The 6,000-nt window shown below is 39.2% G+C and overlaps 1 protein-coding gene across 2 annotated transcripts in view; it reads right to left on the reverse strand.

Annotated features, from left to right (window-relative positions):
- LOC115780119 (sodium- and chloride-dependent taurine transporter) overlaps positions 1 to 5,146 on the reverse strand; it is a 29,081-nt gene extending 23,935 nt beyond the window's left edge. For both annotated transcript variants that reach the window (XM_030729117.1, XM_030729115.1), the window contains exon 1: positions 4,930 to 5,146. The gene's annotated coding sequence lies outside the window, so the exon portion shown is untranslated. The remainder of the gene's footprint in view (positions 1 to 4,929) is intronic.
- Positions 5,147 to 6,000: the final 854 nt, after the last annotated feature.

Here is a 6,000-nt window from a genome sequence, read left to right on the forward strand (position 1 = left end):
CCCCTTAGTTCCCAAGCTTCCTCATGCTTCTTCTACCTCATTTACTTCTGATCACTCACCCTTTTCTGCTTTAATCAGCTTGTCCAGCTGTCTGTCCTCTTCCTTTTTACAAAGGTTTTGCTATTTTTTTTCCACCATCCTGTCTTAATTGTACCTTCCCCCCAATTTTTCTGCTTTTCCCTCCAACATTCTACCTTTTACTGCAGTTATTTTCTAGATGCATCCCTTTAGACACTCTTGTTTATCCCCATTTATGCCACCCCACGTTGCATAAATACATACACTTCTCTGTGCTCTTTTCTGTCATGTTCACTTTAGATAAATAAAAATGATCAAAAAAGTAAAGATAGGACAAGAAAGTGAAGCACAGAGAGAGATTGTGAGTGAAATTAGGGTGAGAAAGAGGACAAAAGGAAGAGGGACTGAAAGCTGTTAAAGATTAACTTGGAAGGAGAAAGTTAAAAAGAAAATGAAGGAATGAAGAGGAGAAAGGGAAACAGAGGGCCGTGTACACTTTTGTTACTAAAAATTAAACATGCCATGGAAGGTGACAGGATGTGAGTCACATGCAGATAAATATAAAAATAGATGCCATGTTGACAGACAAAAAAAAGAGACTGAAGATTCTTCTTTGAACACCAAATATCACAGCAAGACTGAGCATGTGAGATAGCAGAAAGTTACCACAAGAAAGGTTTATCTAAGTAGAATTAACAGTCACTCTGCAGGTTATCACATGTCAGTGGAGTTAAGCTCCATTTCCTCACACACACTGCCTGTATAGATCTGACAATCATCCAGGGACTTTAAAAATCTTGGTTGTCACTTCCAAGTTTTGCCCTAAACCCAACCCATATATATTGGTTGTTAAGACGTGGACAGAGATTCCTGCTAAGCTGAGGTTTATCGTGTCAGTTCAGCTGAACCTTTGCATCATGAATCATATCATCTCAGATGTGTGGGGAGATAACACGAGAATTTCATGAGAATAATGTTGGCAAATAATCAAATCAGAGAATACAGCTGGTCATGAGAATACATGACATTTAATGGAAACTACATATGAACCTCTATTACGTTAGACATTTCTGGAGCACCAGTTCTGCTGCAGAGGGCATCTGTAAAGTCAATTTTCATATAAAAGCATGCACTCGGTGTGGCATTTTAGCAACAAATGATCATGATGGAGGTTGTTAAACTTAAAGCAAACTACTTCACTGCCTGTTATGAAACCTAACTTATGTCTTTTAAGGGATTTTAAGTGGTAACTTATTTAGATTCATAATTACACATCCAGTGGCTCCAGAGCACCTTTTTCACTTTGAGTTAAGTTTGAGTTATTCTTCACGATCCTAAACGATAAATACGATCTCCTGTTCACATGTCACTTTCCTAACACACTGGGAAACATCCTGTACAGCGAGCACACCTTACCCCAGGATTGTTTAATGTTCCTATACATGCAATTGGAATATTTTTTTACATTGCAACTTCACAGTTTTCATTTTTATATTACCCAACATCAATATTGTGATATTTACAGGAGTGTAATGATTGTCTTCAGCTGAGTCTGCAGAAATACTGACTTGAAATTCAACTCTGGGACATGTCATGCAAACTTGTTTTCTTTTGTTTTGTTTTTAATTTCTTGTTGTTTTGAGTCATTTTGGTGCAGACCTTTAACAGAATCCAAAAATCAACCATTTCTTTGTAAACTGGTCTACCAGCCACAAGATGATGCTGATCTTTTATACTTTTTTATCTATATAATATAGATAAAACATATTGAAGTCAGTCACCATGATGATGTATGCAGATGTGCACTCGTCATCAAGCTACAGCAATTACTGATATATAACTATACCTGGTTCAGGTGTTAGCTGTTAATCACCATTTACCTCTGTGCTTTCCCCTTCAGCTGCCAAGGTAATTAAAATCTTTCAAAGCTGTCAAACCTTTTTAATAGATGTTCAAATTAAAACCTCATCACATTTGTACAAAGTCATACAAGATTAATGAGGCAGCTCCAGTGGCAATGAGCTCACAGTGAACTAACATAAGGTTGTGAATTCATGTTGGTTCAAGTTGGTTAATATTTACAGTGGAGCTCAATGCTGGGCAGGTCTGAAATCAAGGCCACATGGTCATAAAAGTTTAATATCAGCGCATGTAACGCAACTGAGTCATATTTTCATTCTCCGCGTCACTGCAGGTTTGCACCACCTTTCTCAGATTTCATCTGGAGAAACTACTCGGGTACTGCTGTTCTCACTATGACTGAGATTTTACTAACGTGCACGTGCACACACACACACACACACACACACACACACACACACACACACACACACACACACACACACACACACACACACACACTAACCTCAGGTTACTGACTTACTAAATCATTTAACAGCAACAGTCTGCAGTTGACACTTCAGCTTTCAGCACTACTTTGTCAGACAAGGGAACAAACAATCATTACAAAAAACTTTCGTTTCTATAAATGTATATCGTGTACAACATTTATCATGGAAGCTTTTGCATTTTTATCTATAAATGTGAAACTCAAAACATTTTCACTGAAATGCACCGTGGCACAGCTAAAGTGATCAAGGGTCAATATCTTACAGATTATGTTAAGGCTTAGTCCAGGCAAAACTTAAGTGCGTCACGGTGCTTTAATGTGTTCACACAGAACAAAGGTTTATCAATGATTTATCACACTCTTCTTCAGTTCGCACACACCTTCTCAGCCATGAAGTCACAAGCCAAAACTTAAATATACATCCAAGAGAAAAACACAGTCCACTTTATTACTGGAAAATCACCTCTTATTTTGAAAAGCTCAGTTTGTGCTAAGCGTTGCTCTGACAGGATCCTGAGCTTTCAGTGCTTTTCAAAAGAGTCTCACACATCAGCTAAACAAGGACTCGATGGCCCGATCCTAAACTCAGCACTCAAACTCACTGACTTTGAGGCACGTGCCTGTTAAGTCTGCTAAGACCCATTAAGTGTCACATGCACAGGGGCTCTTTTGCAGACATTTTAAGCCCATCATGTGCACTTTCTGATTGTTTATCAGCTGTTTTGTTAACATTGCCCCTGACATCGTTCAAAGTTTCACTGTCATTTATCCCGCACGACAAGGAGGACAACATCAAACACACAACTGTCTGAAAAATTTGCCAGCTTTTATAGAAAAAAATAATAATAATTTGAGATTATGGGTATATGATTCTGATAGATTAGATGATTGAAACAGTTCTTAATTTCCTTCCATATTTACAGCCTCACTTGCCAGGAGATGTCAGATTATTGCCTATATCACTCAAGATATAGACTTAGACTAAACTCTAGGACAGCAGCGGAGGCAAATATCCACAGGAATGTCAATGTCAAATACCATCATTGGACCTGTATACCAGCATATCTGCCAGTTAGTCATCCACAAGTGAGATTCCTCCTCGGATACAGTTAAAAGTTAAGAACTAGCAACTGACAACTGCAAATGATAAATAAAACAAACAAACAAATAAAAAACACTATTAAGCTAATCTTGCACTGAAATCTATAGTCTGTGACTGGAGGTCGACGTCAGACTGTTAAGACTCTCAATAACCCCCGTTTCTTCTTTTTCTACCTCTGAAAGACATAAGAGCCCTCTAGTGTAGCGATTAACGCATTGGCCTGGCACGAGAAATCCGCTGTAGCGACCCCTCTGCAGCACAAAGGAGCTCATAAGGGCCATTAGTACAGAACAATTACAGTAAGAGTAACAAATGCAATGCCTGTAATAAGAAACTAACGGTCGGCCTACATGCACTTGTTACAGGCGACGGTGAAACCAGCCTACCTTTACCTTCTATATAGTGGCCGGGGTATATTGTACATAATTACAGTTTTCTCTGCATATTCTTCCGTTCACTGTGACAGTTAAGAAGAAACTCAACAGTGCAGAAAAGAGGAAGTAAAAAGACAGACTAAGGACGAGAGAGGGAGAGAGAGACAGAGAGAGAGGGAGAGCGAGAGCGAGAGAGAGAGGGAGAGAGAGACAGAGAGAGAGACAGAGAGAGAGGGAGAGAGAGAGAGGGAGGTTTCGGGGAAGCAGCGCGCGACGCTTTCAGATCGACTAACGAGCATCTCCTGCTCGCTGCACTTCCCCTTTCTTTTTCACTTCAGCAACAGAATTATTCGAAACAAAGTCAATGAAATAAACCAAAAATAAACCAAATATAATATCAGGGCTTCTCGGTTGGTTTAAATTAGTTTGCTCATCCATGGAGGTAAAAAAAAAAAAAGATTAAAAAAAGGAGACAAAGACCGTAAGACTCGCGTAAGCTATAAATATAATAATCATCTGATTTTTATTTAATTCATTATTATTTTTTATCATAAGAACTAAATACCCTGCTCGACATCCTAAACGAGGAAGATAAAATAAAATCAAGCAATTGGTAAAAATGAATAAAACAAAGATTCTCCAAAAAGCATCTGTGAATCCGCTACATCTCACAGATGGCAAAGACATATTCCAATAAAAAGAAACTGAAATTATAGTTATCTGGATAATACAAATCCACCAGTAATCCTTCCTAAACACACATCGCTCAGCCTCAACCCAAACCGACATCGCAGCTTCCTCACCAACCTTCACCCGGACAAGCTTCCACCAGTCACACCAGCCACCACTGAAAACAGTAATATTAAAATCAAACACATGTAACTGATTTAGCTTAGAAATGGACAAGAACTTTTTTCCAGTTCCTCCCGGTTTGCAAAAACATGTTCTCATTGAGATGCGCTAATAAAATAAGTCAAAGCAACAAAAATCATCATTTTCTATTTTAAAAAAATGCATGCACGCTACACTTATCTCTGCCTGTCGTATTTTGTAGGTGTGCAGCGAGGGTGCAGTTTTTCCTTTACCTGCAATGTTGATCTGCTTTCCTCTGTTATTTTGTCCTTTTAATGTCCTTTGAGCGTGGTCCCTTGTCCGTTTCGTCTTGTCCGTGACCTCTTGAATCCGTTAGAGCGACTGAGGACTGAACGCGTCGGTAGCCTATATTTAAGCCTATTTATAAGCTTCTCTTCCTGACCTTTGTCTCTTAAAACTGGGGGACTAGAGACAGCAGCAGCAGTGGAAAATCACCGGCTTGCCTGAGCAACAGGAGAGCTGAGGAGGCTGTGCTGCCTTCAGGGTGCAGCGACAGCCTCGGATTTTTTTGAGGGCTAACTGCGCGGTTGCAAATGATCAGGAAGTGAATGTAGGCATTCACTAGCTAGTAGCTAAGATTATATTTGTGATCATAGTTTAACTTAAGCTTTTTTTTTTTTCACCCAAAAGCTGCGGTGTCATAATTTAGGAAATGTTGCTATTACGTTTGTTCGTTTCTTGTTGTTGTTCCATTTTATCATGAACGACAACCAACATGCCTTTAAACGGCTGTGCTGGCTCATACAAAAAAGAAAAGTTGGTGTTTATGAGCATCACATGCATCATTAATGAGTATTAAAGTGCCAGCCTCCCCATTTAGCTGATGTCTTAACCAGCTCTCACAAGCACACGCTCAGATTCTCACGCGCATTCTTGAATCATCCCCGCTGCTCCTTGAACGCGATGGGAGTGCACGTGGAGGTGGAAATAAAGGATCCCTGCGTGCAAATACTTTAAAGTGGCGCAGATTCAACATTGTTTTGGTAGCGGGTGTAGCTCTTGTAAAGTGATGTTTTTCCCTTTTTTTTTAGTCATCTCTTTCTGACGTCCAAAATGGTTTATTTTGTTTGTTTGTTTGCTTTAAGGATAGAGAAACACGAGTTATCACCAACACAACATCCAAGGTTGTTATGTTGGTGATAGCTTGTTGATAAAGTTTTTTGTTGTTGTTGTTGTTGTTAAGGTCAGATTATGCATAAGAGACAAGCAGAAACTTGCATAAGATGTGATCAGCATTCAGTGTGCATTCTCATTATTAACTAAATCAAGTGGTTTATGAATGC

This window comes from Archocentrus centrarchus, chromosome 5 (assembly GCF_007364275.1).
Source record: "Archocentrus centrarchus isolate MPI-CPG fArcCen1 chromosome 5, fArcCen1, whole genome shotgun sequence".
Classification (NCBI taxonomy): Eukaryota; Metazoa; Chordata; class Actinopteri; order Cichliformes; family Cichlidae; genus Archocentrus; species Archocentrus centrarchus.